The sequence below is a fragment of the Rana temporaria genome, chromosome 3 (genome assembly GCF_905171775.1).
Source record: "Rana temporaria chromosome 3, aRanTem1.1, whole genome shotgun sequence".
NCBI lineage: Eukaryota > Metazoa > Chordata > Amphibia > Anura > Ranidae > Rana > Rana temporaria.
In genome coordinates, this window is record NC_053491.1 from 445573346 (window position 1) to 445588422 (window position 15077).

The following is a 15077-nucleotide window of genomic DNA, read 5'->3' on the forward strand; positions in this document are numbered from 1 at the left end:
GAGTGCAGAGGGTATGATGGGGGCAGTGTGTACAGGAGAGGAGGAGGAGTGCAGAGGGTATGATGGGGGCAGTGTGTACAGGAGAGGAGGAGGAGTGCAGAGGGTATGATGGGGGCAGTGTGTACAGGAGAGGAGGAGGAGTGCAGAGGGTATGATGGGGGCAGTGTGTACAGGAGAGGAGGAGGAGTGCAGAGGGTATGATGGGGCAGTGTGTACAGGAGAGGAGGAGGAGTGCAGAGGGTATGATGGGGGCAGTGTGTACAGGAGAGGAGGAGGAGTGCAGGGGGTATGATGGGGCAGTGTGTACAGGAGAGGAGGAGGAGTGCAGAGGGTATGATGGGGCAGTGTGTACAGGAGAGGGAGGAGGAGTGCAGAGGGTATGATGGGGGCAGTGTGTACAGGAGAGGAGGAGGAGTGCAGAGGGTATGATGGGGGCAGTGTGTACAGGAGAGGAGGAGGAGTGCAGAGGGTATGATGGGGGCAGTGTGTACAGGAGAGGAGGAGGAGTGCAGAGGGTATGATGGGGGCAGTGTGTACAGGAGAGGAGGAGGAGTGCAGAGGGTATGATGGGGGGCAGTGTGTACAGGAGAGGAGGAGGAGTGCAGAGGGTATGATGGGGGCAGTGTGTACAGGAGAGGAGGAGGAGTGCAGAGGGTATGATGGGGGCAGTGTGTACAGGAGAGGAGGAGGAGTGCAGAGGGTATGATGGGGGCAGTGTGTACAGGAGAGGAGGAGGAGTGCAGAGGGTATGATGGGGGCAGTGTGTACAGGAGAGGAGGAGGAGTGCAGAGGGTATGATGGGGGCAGTGTGTACAGGAGAGGAGGAGGAGTGCAGAGGGTATGATTGGGGCAGTGTGTACAGGAGAGGAGGAGGAGTGCAGAGGGTATGCTGGGGCAGTATGTACAGGAGAGGAGGAGTGCAGAGGGTATGCTGGGGCAGTATGTACAGCAGAGGAGGAGTGCAGAGGGTATGCTGGGGCAGTATGTACAGGAGAGGAGGAGGAGTGCAGAGGGTATGCTGGGGCAGTATGTACAGGAGAGGAGGAGGAGTGCAGAGGGTATGCTGGGGCAGTATGTACAGGAGAGGAGGAGGAGTGCAGAGGGTATGCTGGGGCAGTATGTACAGGAGAGGAGGAGGAGTGCAGAGGGTATGCTGGGGCAGTATGTACAGGAGAGGACGAGTGCAGAGGGTATGATGGGCACAGTTAGTACGGGAGAGGAGTTTGGAGGGTATGGCGGTGGCATAATGGGGAGGGATTTCTTGTGGTGTCTATGGGGTAATCAGGAAGTGATGTTGGGAAGATAAGGGAAGGTAAGTGACCATGGAATGATGTCCCTCAGCGGGGGGAGGGGGGGGGGGTATTTCGCTCGGAGTGATGTCTGTATGATGTGATCTGGGGGTGATGCAAGCTGGGGGCAGTATGTACAGGAGAGGGGGACTGAGAAGTGGTCAGATAGCGATGTATATAATAAAAAAAAAACTCATCCACTAAAAACATTTAAAACAATGAATCATACAACAGTACTAGATGCAAGTACAGATCTATGTAATCCAGTTTATAGCACTCTGCATCCAATCCAATTGCTCAGACTAGATAATGTGGGGTCATTTATAGCCATTCATGTAACCTGTGTGTAAGTGGTGAGTTCACACTTCTGATTGCACAGACTCAGAACCTGTATACATGTACAATCAGAGGTGTGAACTCACCACATACACACACAGGTTACATGAATGGCTATAAATGACCCCACATTATCTAGTCTGAGCAATTGGATTGGATGATGTTTGCACAGAGTGTTCCTGCTTAGAAGCGATCTGTCAAAATGTGTTTGGGCTGCAGACCTCAGCCCCCTACCCCTCACTATCTCCTTTAAACCTTCTCCTAAGAAAAAATCTCCTTGAAAGTTTGTACTACTATCCACCCTAGGAAACTTCCCACAGAAAAGTTCAGCTCACTCACCTCCTCCCTTCCTCTGGCCAGCCGACAGGAGCTACAGTGAGCTCCGCCTCCCAGGTCTCACAGCACACCGCACTGCTGATTGGAGGGGAGGCTGAGTCAGAGATAACAAGGATCCGCACAGCACGAGACTGGAGAGAGGGGAGGGAACAGAAAGGAGCTTTGCATCCCAAACACACAGCGCAGGCTCAGGTCCCTGCTGAGACCCAGAAGCCGCACCTGCCTTCCCCAATAGCCGGGACAAGTCCCGGCAGGCTAAATTAGCTGGGACTAGGTCCCAAATAACGGGACTGTCCCTTTAAAAACGGGACAGTTGGCAAGTATGTGACAGGTAGATCCACTGGTTCTGGTAAGCGTATTCCATCTATTTCATACAGTCGGAAGGAATGTTTTCCCCATGATGATCTACGTCGCTATATGTTTATTTTTTTCACTACCAATCCACATGTTTTATTGATGGACATTCATTTGTTTTTCATTTTTCTTTTTATATGTGGACTTATTTTTTGGTTGTTTTGTTTATATTTGCTTCACTGTCTCACACCCAGTGATTATATTTACCCAGTGAGATACTGATGTCTCTCCACAATCACCAGCGCTACATTTATATTTATCACCCATCAGTGCCGCCTGTCAGTGCCACCTCATTGGTGCCACCTCCTCGGTGCCCCCTTATCAGTGCCCATCATTGAAGGAGAAAACGTACTTGTTTACTACATTTTATAATGGAAACAAAAGAAAAACAATTTTTTTTCTACATTTTCTGTGTGTTTTTATTTGTTTAGCAAAGGTGATCAAATACCACCAAAAGAAAGCTCTATTTGTAGGAACAAAATGATACAAATTCTGTTTGGGTACAGTGTAGCATGACCGCGCAATTGTCATTTAGACAGCGACAGCGCAGAAAGATGAAAATTGGCTTGGGCAGGAAAGGGGGTAAGTGCCTGATATACTTCAGTCATTTGTACAACTTTCCATCTATTAAATCTTCTGCCCTTGTTGTTATTTTAACTTTGGATAATAAAACATTTTTTTTCTGCCAGTAAATACCTTATACAGCCCACTTCCCGTTTCTTGTCTGGTAAAAAGCCTAGACTTCTGACATCATGCACAGCTCTCTCACTCACCGACATGAGAGTTTGCCAGGAAGGGGGGGGGGGGTGAGTGATTAGAGGGCCAATGAGAGCTGCAGAGCTGGAGGTGTGCTTCTGTGTCTGTAAATCCAGGAAGTGACAGGCAGCAGCTTCAGCTGCCCACAGTTAAAGCTGTTGTATACCCACAAACAGAAAAAAAACTGTAAGGGGACACCTGATGTAAGGGGGGCTCTCATGGGGATACCAGATGTAAGGGGGTACTCTTATGGGGACACTTGATGTTAGGGGCGCTCTGATGGGGACACCTGATGTAAGGGGGGCTCTGATGGGGACACCAGATGTAAGGGGACACTCTGATGGGGACACCTGATGTAAGGGGACACTCTGATGGGGACACCTGATGTAAGGGGACACTCTGATGGGGACACCAGATGTAAGGGGACACTCTGATGGGGACACCTGATGTAAGGGGACACTCTGATGGGGACACCTGATGTAAGGGGACACTCTGATGGGGACACCAGATGTAAGGGGACACTCTGATGGGGACACCTGATGTAAGGGGACACTCTGATGGGGACACCAGATGTAAGGGACACTCTGATGGGGACCCCTGATGTAAGGGGACACTCTGATGGGGACACCTGATGTAAGGGGACACTCTGATGGGGACACCTGATGTAAGGGGACACTCTGATGGGGACACCAGATGTTAAGGGGCACTCTGATGAGGAAACCTGATGTAAGGGGGCACTCTGATGGGGACACCTGATGTAAGGGGGCACTCTGATGGGGACACCTGATGTAAGGGTGTACTCTTATGGGGACACCTGATGTAAGGGGGGGCTCTGCTGGGGACACCTGATGTAAGGGGGGGCTCTGCTGGGGACACCTGATGTAAGGGGGTACTCTGCTGGGGACACCTGATGTAAGGGGCGCTCTGATGGGGACACCTGATGTAAGGGGGGCTCTGATGGGGACACCAGATGTAAGGGGGGCTCTGACGGGGAGACCTGATGTAAGGGTGAACTCTAATGGGGGGCTCTGATGGGGACACCAGATGTAAGGGGGCACTCTGATGGGGTCGCCTGATGTAAGGGGGCACTCTGATGGGGTCACCTGATGTAAGGGGGCCCTCTGATGGGGACACCAGATGTTAAGGGGCACTCTGATGGGGACACCAGATGTTAAGGGGCACGCTGATGGGGAAACCTGATGTAAGGGGGCACTCTGATGGGGACACCTGATGTAAGGGGGTACTCTGATGGTGACATCTGATGTAAGGGGGCACTCTGATGGTGACATCTGATGTAAGGGGGCACTTTGATGGTGACACCAGATGTTAAGGGGCACTCTGATGTGGACACCAGACGTTAAGGGGGAATCTGATGGGGACACCAGATGTTAAGGGGCACTCTGATGGGGACACCAGATGTTAAGGAAGCACTCTGATGGGGACATCTTATTTAGGGTGATTTTGTTTTCTTTTACATGAAATATGGATTTTATTGGCCTACATTTATGTCATATTAGAGAGAAATTCGGACTTCAGCTGGAAGAAAATTTTAGCAACTAGATGACTTTGAATTTGAATTTATTATCATTGCCCTAGGTGAACATTTTTGCTTTGCAGGAATGTGCACAAGATTGTGTATATTCCTGCAATGCAACAAAAACAACACAGCCCTTTGCAGGTGTGCAGTATATGTTGGGCCAGCCATACACAGGGTGAATTTCTTTCCTGCAACAATGGGTTGTAGGAAAAAAAATTGTACAATTCCCCCATCAACACAGACAGTGCTAACAGGGGAATCAGCAATTGTCTTCTCTGGCGGGGGCGGGCGGAGGAAGCCATCCCTGCCGGGGGAGACAGTGATTATCGCTAGCGGCTTGGCCCCATGCACTCTGGGTGTATGCCCAGCTCTAAAGCCACGTTTTTGTGAATGCGTTTAGGCACGTCAATCGCTTGGGCATTAATTTATTTAATTGACCTTATTAATCATTTATTCTGGCCATTGAAATGAATTAATCCTCAAGCTCTAAACGCTTATGCCGCGTACACACGATCATTTTTCGGCATGTAAAAAACAATGTTTTAAAAAAATGTAATTTAAAACGATCGTGTGTGGGCTTCACATCATTTTTCGGGTTCTGAAAAACGACCAAAAATAAATTTGAACATGCTTCCATTTTTAACGACGTTTTAAACGATGTAGTTTTTTGGCTTGTAAAAAATTATCGTGTGTGGGCTTAAACGACGTGAAAAACCTGCGCATGCTCAGAAGCAAGTTATGAGACGGAAGCGCTTGTTCTGGTAAAACTACCGTTCGTAATGGAGTAAGCACATTCATCACGCTGTAACAGACAGAAAAGCGCCATCCGCATGGAACTTCCCCTTCATAGTGACGTCGTACGTGTTGTACGTCCACCGCGCTTTGCTAGAGCATTTTTTTTTTTTTTAACGATCGCGTGTAGGCAAGGCCGTTTTAATGATGAAGTTGGAAAAAACTCAGTTTTTTCTAGAGGCTGAAAAACGTAGTTTTTTACAAGCCGAAAAATTATCGTGTGTACGCGGCATTATAGTTAGAACGTGTTTTAGGCGCATTGAGCGTTCTTTTTTCTGCCAAAATGTTGCTGCTCCTGAACGCCCTGCCAGTTTTTTTTGTGTGAATACTAGGGATGTCCCGATACCAAGCATTTCCCCGAGTACTTGTACTCGGGGGAAATGCTCCGATGCATCAGCCGATACCTGGGCAGGCAGGGGAGTTGAAAGTCTTCTCCCCCCAGTGCTGTCTTTCCAATGCTGTGCTGTCTTTCCCCCATGCTGTGCTCTCTTTCCCCCTTGTTCCGTGCTCTGCTCTTTCCCACGTGTTCCGTGCTGTGCTCTCTTTCCCCCGTGTTCATCCTGTCCTCTCTTTCCCACGTGTTTTGTGCTGTCCTCTCTTTCCCCCTTGTTCCGTCCTCTGCTCTTTCCCACGTGTTCCGTGCTGTGCTCTCTTTCCCCCGTGTTCCACGCTGTCCTCTCTTTCCCCCATGTTCCGCGCTGTCCTCTCTTTCCCCCGTGTTCCATGCTCTCTTTCCCCTGTGTTTCGTGCTGTCCTCTCTTTCCCCCGTGTTCCGTGCTCTCTTTCCCCCGTGTTCCGTGCTGTCCTTTCTTTCCCCCGTGTTTCGTGCTGTCCTCTCTTTCCCCCATGTTCCGTGCTGTGCTCTCTTTCCCCCGTGTTCCGTGCTGTCCTCTCTCCCCCCCCCCCCCCCCCGTGTTCCGTGCTGTCCTCTCTTTTCCCCCGTGCTGTCCTCTCTTTCCCCCGTGCTCCGTGCTGTCCTCTCTCCCCCCCGTGTTCCGTGCTGTGCTCTCCTTCCCCCCTGTGTCCGTGCTGTCCTCTCTTTCCCCCGTGCTGTGCTCTCTTTCCCCCCTGTGTTCCGTGCTGTCCTCTCTCCCCCCCCGTGTTCCGTGCTGCCCTCTCTCCCCCCTCAATCTGTCAGGATGGAGAGCGGAGGTAGGAGCCGCTAAACCCGGCTCCTATCTTTTCAGAATGAACAGAGTCAGTGATCACTGACTCTGTCCATTCATATAACTGAGCATCGTAAACTGTGTTTACGATGCTTCAGTTTATGAATGGAGAGGAGCTTCCCTCCATTCATTTCAGCTGAGGCTGCCGAGAAAGGGACTGGGGAATCTGTGTCCTTAGTCCCATTCTCTGTCTTAAAGGGGAGATGTCAGAGGTCTGTTAAGACCCCTGATATCTCTCCAAAGACCCCCAACAGGGCTGATTGAAAAAAAAAAATATATTGCAATAAATATAAAAAAAAATAAAAAAAATAAAAATAAAATGCAAATAAAAAAAAAACACACTGGCAATCCATGCCCCCCCCCCCCCGCCCCGAAAAAAAAAAAGTAAATTTTTTTTTTAAAAAAATAAAAAATAAAATACTGTCACATGACATTAAAAAAAAAGTATTGGTAATCGGTATCGGCGAGTACTTGAAAAAAAGTATCGGTACTTGTACTTGGTTTCAAAAAAGTGGTATCGGGACAACCCTAGTGAATACTATACTGCTGAAACAGCCCTTTCTAAAAACGCCACATTTAGGGGCATTTGATGTTTTTTTCTGCCTTTAAATGCCCCTGCACATAGAGGCAGGGGCATTTAAAGGCAAAAAAAAAAAAACATCAAATGCCCCTAAAAGTGGCGTTTTTAACGCCCAGAGGCCTTAGAAAGGGCTGTTCAGCAGTATAGTATTCACACAAAAAAAACGTTTTAAAATGCTGACAAACCAGGGCTGGTTTTGCTTATTTTTTTTAAAAATTCTGCTTATGTTTATACTTTGTAAAATAATTGCAGTTAAGTTGGTAATGGTTTTTAGGAAAATAGAACAATGAAGTACTGACACCTGCTGGACAATGATAAAACAGCAACTCTGCGTAATCATGCTAACCAATAGTAGTATTCACATTTAAAGCGGCATTAAAAAAACTAATTTTATTACATAGCAGCTTACCAACTCTTAGAGCCGGTTCACAGAGGCGCGACTCGTCAGGCGACTCTGTTCTGTACTATGGAACCGTTATAATAGGAGCGACACAAGTCGCCCCAACTTAGAAAACAGTTCCTGTGCTACTTTGGGACGACTTCAGGGTGACTTGCATTGACTTCAATACAGAAGTCATTTTGCAAGTCGCCTCTGAAGTGGTGGGCAGATCGCCATGCCGAGTCGCTCGGCTTTAGGCTTTCTTTCTTCTATTTTTATCTCCTGATCCAGCCAGCAAGTCTATTGCTATTCAGAAGAACAAGCTCTCTTACAGTTACAGGGATAAGACAGGCCAGGCAATCTCCACTTGTTTGCACCCTCCATTGCCACATTTGGCACTTTTTTTTGGGGGGGGGGGAGCGCATACCTGGTTTTGACAGGTACGCGCTCCCACTTCCTGCTTAGATCCACGCAGTGATCTACGACAATGTCCTGCCCTCCTCCTCCCCCCCCCCCCCACACAGCATACTGGAGAACACGCAGGTCCCAGAAGACTGTGGGACCATTCAGATAGGCTTCACTGCCGGTTTCACTTACCCAAGATGGTCGGCGCCTGCACTCAAAGCAGATTAAAGAAGCGGTTCGGGTGCAGGATATAGCGATGGATCACTGGCATTGGTGTGCACAGCCTATGGCATTAGGGTGTGCACCCCAGAGCACAAACACACATGCGTGTATATCAGCAGAGCACAGTATGGTGTCAGCAGAGCAAAGATTGGTGTCAGTAGTATTTTTTTAATGATTTTTTTACAATTTTATTTTTTTAATTATTTACGTGACAAACTCCGCCCAAACACGTTTTGTCATAATCACAATCTCAGTGACTATTTTTTTTTTTTTTTCATTAAAATTTTCACAGCGTCAATGAGGTATTGGTAGTGCAAGGATTTTTTTTTTTGTTTACATACTGCATTTTTGGTTTTGGGTTTAATTACCGCTTTTAATGGATTTGAGTAATGGTAGAATAATGTTGAAGATGTTTCATAGCTTCTTGAAGACACTTCTTTAGTTTTAGAACTGAAAAGTTGGCTTGGATGAGTTACGAAACAACATCAACATTACTGTAAGGCTGCATTCACGTCTGCATTTCTAGAATGCACGACAAAGTCACAGAAAACATCCTTGTGGTGCCATTCATTTTAAATGGCACCCCCATGTGCCAGTAGCAAAAACATGTTTTTTTTGTCATATGGCAAACGCGCTACAAACACACCAAAATGTATTGAATAGTATAGAAATATGCACCACACTTAAATGCTTAAAAAAAAAAGGTTGGGCCATTTGTCACACATAAGGCGGCCTATTCAAGTGAATGGGCTGCCCTATGCGAGACGAGGCAGAAACGATCCAAAACATGCAAAAATAAACTTGTGTGGGAATTAGCTATAAGTCCAATACTTAATTACTGCTACCAGCTATGCCCCCTAAAGGGAAGTTCCGCTTTTGTCTCCCCCTTCCCTTTTTGGCCTTTTTTTGGGGGGTGAGCGGGTACCTGGTTTTGACAGGTAGCCGCTCCCATTTCCGCCCAGGTAGCCTAGGGGATCTGAGCATAAGTTGGGCCCAGGGTTGCCAACTTTCAGTAAATTTACAAACAGTTTGTAAAATCTGGAATTTTTGCATCTGTCCATGAATGTCCTGTATGTCCGCAATGGACATTTATGGACAGATGCAAAAACTATGGATTTTACAAACTGTTTGTAAATTTACTGACGGTTGGCAACCCTGGTTGGGCCCCTGCTTGTGCATGTGCAGTGGGGAGCTGGCTGTGGAGCCACATGAAGTCACAGCCAGCTTCCAACAGTTAGCATGGTGGCCAGTGGTGGTGCATCTATAGAGGGCGCCGGAGCAATGCCCCCTCTGACTCTCGCACTGCCACTGATTACAATAACATAGATTAATACATAGCATGAATCTATGTTATTGTTGCCGCTGCCGCGACTATTCAGATGGCCGGATAGTGAGCGCCGGCCACCTGAATAACGGCAGCTGGTTGGCTGTGGAAGTGCCTATCTGAGGCAGCGGCTCTGATAGGCTTTCCGAGTACAGCCCTCAGGCTGTAGTCGGCTTCCGGAAACTTATCTAAGGGACGTACGGGGGGTGTGTTCCTTAGATAAGACTGACAGGCGTCTCAGCCAATCAGGTTCACCTGTTCTGGTTACCGGTAACCTGATGGCTGAAGCGTCATCGAGGGCGGGAGAAGACATCGAGGGACGTGGAAGGAGGATGGCTGACCCCACAGAAAGGTAAGTGCCGGGCGCGGGGGGGGGTAGGGGCATTTTACAGGGCACAGTGGCGACAATGAGCACAGTGGTGACAATGGGCACAGTGACATCAATGGGCACAAAAGGCATCAATGGGCACAGTGGCGACAATGGGCACAGTGGCGACAATTAAAGGGCACAGTGGCATCAATTGGCACAGTGGCGACAATTAAAGGGCACAGTGGCGACAATTGGCACAGTGGCTGCGTTTGATGGCATGGCACATTGGCTGCGTTTGATGGCATGGCACAGTGGTGACAATTGATGGCACTGTGGCTGCATTTGATAGCATGGCACAGTGGTGACAATTGATGGGCACAGTGGCTGTGTTTGAAGGAAGAGAGTGAAGAATGGATGCTTCCAGCCAGCGACAAAAATCGGCAACATCGTTGGCTTTGGATTCAGGTAAGTGACACATAATGGGCTACTATGTGATGCAAAGTAGCCATTATGCTTTACTTTACAGGGAAACAAAGAGGAAGTAAACCCATCAGGGGGTCTACTGTCCTCTTTAAAGTGGCTAGATCTAATGAAGCTTAAAATTGGCTCCCACCCCCCCTCCTAACTCCTTTTTTTAACTACCTGTGAAAGGAAGATGTCTATATTTACCTATTCTCAGGGCACTCCGGTCCGATCATGGATCAGCTCCCAGAAACCAACTTCAGGGGGAGAGGAGGGACAGCCGACACTTTATAACCAATGAAGCTTCTTAAATGAGTGGTGAAATGTCTTTAACATTACAGAAGAAGTCCAGCTTGAGTGAGAGTTACCACTACTAGATACTGTATACCTTGACGTAGATAAATGAGAACCTTTACTGACAGCACCTTTAATTTCACTGTCAAATACAATTTTAATCAGACGGGTCTTCTCATGACTGGGGGGCCATTCCTATCATTGATATTTCAATTCGGGTAGATAGTGTAGAATGAATGCTACGCAATGACGACACACCGTCCCAGTGACCCGAATTGAAACGGTGCGTTTCCGTACGTTCAGCTTTATGCCGGCTTTTCCTAAAATTGTAATCCTTTTTGTCAGTAATGTATCGAGCCTTACAAATAAACCACCAAATTGTTTAAAGTATGCACATTGCTGCCTTAATTTTTTTACCATATTTACGGTCCACGGGACTTACCCATTTGGGAGCGTAGGAGGAATTATCCCCGCTGCTGTTTGTCGCTGAGAGAGGAGACCCTGAGCGGCCGGATGATCCAGCTTGCCCGATAACTATTGCAGAGGTTTGTTTCCTGCAGAAGCGCATTTGACCTTGACTTTCGAGGTTCCATTGATATCGCGGTTAAGAGTACCTTAATATTCTGTGTTGCACTCGGGAGAAAGCCTAAGTGTGGTGGTGGTGGTGCACGGCAGCCTTGCTCTCTATCCTTCTCACCCATCTACCTCTGTGTGGCTACTGGACATTTTTCCTGCATTCAGATCCTGTTTGTTCAACTCCACCTGAACTATTTGGTTAAATTACCTACCTTTTGTATTTTATGCTTTTTGGACTTTCTTTCATGTTTCTTGTCCTTTGGACATTGATTTCAATGCCATTTGGTCATTTGGTCATGGTCTTTGAGCACATGTTTTGATGCACATTCATGGGCGTCCGCTCCATAGGGCAATTGACCCCCCCTGGAAAATCGAGAAGGTGTTGAAGAGTTTTGCGGCCGCGGGCTGTCTGAGCTGTCCCAGGCTGGATGTCACACAGGCACAGCGAGCAGAGTGAAGCTGCCTCCCCGCCAGTGTTATGTGTACACAGGGGGAGGGAACCTGCTGTGCCCTGGTGCAGCGTTGATGGCTGATCTGAGGGGATGGGGGGAGGGGGGTCCGTCTGTGCTGAAGGGGGGGGTTTGTGCTGAATGGGGGAGCGTCCATCTGTGCTGTAGGGGGGTCTGTACTGAAGGGGGGTCCATCTGTGTGAAGGGGGGGTCCATCTGTGCTGAAGGGGGGGTCCTGTGCGAAATGGGGGGGTCTGTGTGGAATGGGGGGTCCATCTGTCCTGAATAGAGAGGTTTGTGCCAGAATGGGGGGGGGTCTGTGCTGAAGAGGGATCCATCTGTGCTGAATGGAGGGGTTTGTGCAAAATGGGGGTCCATCTGTGCTGATGGAGGGGTCTGTGCTGAAGGGGGAGTCCATCTGTGCTGCATGGGGGGTCTTTACATTTCCTAGGGCTCATATTTTATCTGGGCAAGGCGCGTGCAGCTGAATTCTCTCAAGACGCTATTTCACACTGCCAGCAGCGGCCGTATTAACGGTAAAGCGGCGCTAAAAAGCAGCGCCGCTCTCTCAATCGTTTTTAGCTGCGCTCCATTCAGTCGTAGCGGGGGCGTTTTACACCCCGGCTAGCGTTTGAAGAAAGGGTTAAATGCGACTGTGTATCACTGCTGCCGAAGCGCCCCTCCCTGAAAAAATTTCAGCGGACGCCCATGTGCACATTACTGCTGATATCATATTAAGCGATAATTTTACTGCATTTGAGTGATTCATCACAGGGTATTTTTTATTTCAGTATATTATTATTATTCTCTCATTTTTCATTTTTGAGAAATATTTTCACCATGATCATTATACACGGTGGTATATTGGCGTTTTCACCATTAATTGGAATCTAGCCCTCATTCTTTCAACTTACTTAGCGCAACTATATTATTGTTTTTCCATTGTTATCACATGATTATCACATGTTGTTTGTGTTGCAGCTTCTTTTCACTATTTAGATTACATCATACTTTCATTATTAGCGCAGGATTTCCCCCCTTGTTTTCCAGAATCGATTGCCAGCTTCTGGGATCCCTTGGTGGTTTTCTACACAAGAGGGTACGGTTCATACCCACCTGACTCTACCGCTAAAGGCAAGCAATGGTGTCTCACTCATTTTGTTGCATTGTATAATGTACAATTAGTTAAATATCCAGTGGTACTCATGTCCGATTTTTCCATATGGGAGGAGCTTGTAACTTACATCCATCCATTCCACATCCTCAAATAAAATAAACTTATATGTGTGCAAGCAGTCAGCACAAAAGCTTAAAGCGGAGGTTCACCCAAAAAACAAGTATATAACATTACATTCAGTATACCTCAAACACGTACAGTATGCAGTTTTTTTTTTGGGGGTGTACATACGGTATTATCGGTATTTTCCTCCCGGCTTCCGGGTACTCACTCCCGCGGGACTGGGCGTTCCTGTGCAGTGCCGCAATATCATCTGGGACTTCGCCCATATGATTGACGTGACTGAGAAAAACTCCCACCGGCGGATAAGGCGCGTCATGACTTTCCGAAAATAGCAAGCTAAGAAATGTATCCGCTTGAATCGGGTCCAGCGGATTGATCCTGTGGTCTGTACAGACTCACCGGATCAATCCGTCCGCTCCCCTCCCTCGCATGCGTCGTAATGATTTGACGCATGCGTGGAAGTACTTACATTCCAGCGTCGCGCACGTCGCCGCGTCATCATCGCGGCGACGGCGCGACACGTCACCGCGGATGAATTCCGCACGGATTTTGATCCGATGGTGAGTACAAGCCATCGGATCCAAATCCGGAGGAGGAATCTCCGCTGGAAACGGTCCGGCGGACCGTTTCCAGCGGAGATCCCCTTGTGTGTACGGGGCCTTGTTCTTTTTTGTTTGCCTTGATATGGTCTCCCTGGCTGCCTCGCTTAATCTTCATTGTTGCCTATACCTTTGCCTTCTAAATGCCCCTTCCTGAGACTGTAGAAAGACGCATTAGGGTTCCTGGATTCTTGTACTTCTTTGCTGAAGCCATAGGCCCCGTACACACGGACGGACAATCCGCTGAAAACGGTCCGCCGGACCGTTTTCAGCGGACATGTCCGCCCGGAGATTTCTGTCTGATGGTTGTACACACCATCAGACAGAAATCCGCGCCGTCGAAACACTAGGCGGGGTGTGGCCGCGCCGTCCGCCGCGACCGATGACGCAGCCGACCGTGGGCGGCCCTGAAGTTCAAAGCTTCCACCGATGCGTTGAATCGTACGACGGCATGCGAGGGATGGCGGTCGGTCGGACGTGTTCATTGAGTCTGTACAGACGACCGAACATGTCCGACGGACAGGTTTCCAGCGGATAGATTTCTTAGCATGCTAAGAAATTTTGATCCGCTGGGAAACTGTTCGATCGCCGGACAATTGTCCCGCTCGGGCTACACACGACCGGATCTGTCCTCTGGAACTGGGTCCGTCGGACCAGTTCCAGCGGAATTAGATCCGGTCGTGTGTACGGGGGCCATAGTGGGCTAATAGAGAATGAGAGGGAGCTTGTGCAAAACAGAACCAAGTGACCAGAGGCTAAAGAAACGGCCAACCATTCTGTGAACTTTCTGACATACGCAGATTTGAAATGTTCCTTAGATATGATATTGGTTCACTGTCAAATTTTACTTTTGTTCGGCATTGTTCGCAGCCTATTGCATTAGGGTGTGCACCCCAAAGCTCCAACTCCAACACATTTGACATATTTACCGGCCTCTTCCCCGCTCCATCCTGAAACAATGGTAGAAAGGGGGAGCAAGGGAACACATGGGGGATCCAGGCAACAGAAGGAACAGGGAAAGGAGGGGTGGCATATATTAGTACCGATCCCCTATATTTTCCTCCTCTGGCAGCTGAATGTTGACAAAAAGGAGAGGAGGAGAAGCCTACTTTCAGCTGCTGCAGGAGGAAAAAACAGATTGGTCCACTAAATTCCAACCCTGCCACCTCTACTGTCCAGGTTCTGAGGGTCGAAAAGGAAGGATTGTGGTTTACCTGTTACCTGCCCACCATTGACAGGTTGCCAACCCTTTGCGCACGCCTATTATCGTTCTACAAATATGTGATGGTCCTAATGCCCTGGCCTTTGGAAATCACTGCTATAGCTCAGAGTTCTGAATTCAGTGATTTCCTGCCTGCCGAAGCCTGTATGCAGAGGCGTATCTAGTGAAAATAGCGCCTATGGCAAGCGCTGAAACTGCGCCCCTGTCGAATCATTTGAAACCCATCTTTCATATAACCTTAACAAAAAAAACAGCTAACAAAACTAGTGATATTTATCATCCCTTGTGATACCTTTGGTAGTGACATATCCTCTTTATGGAGAAATCTGGGGTTTATTAGACCCCTGATCCCTCCTCTGCCCTCCAAGGCCAGGTAAATGCAGAACCAATACTGGAAGTGATGAAATCTTCATCACTTAAGGCCTCAGTTTTCACAGAGGAGAGGGAGC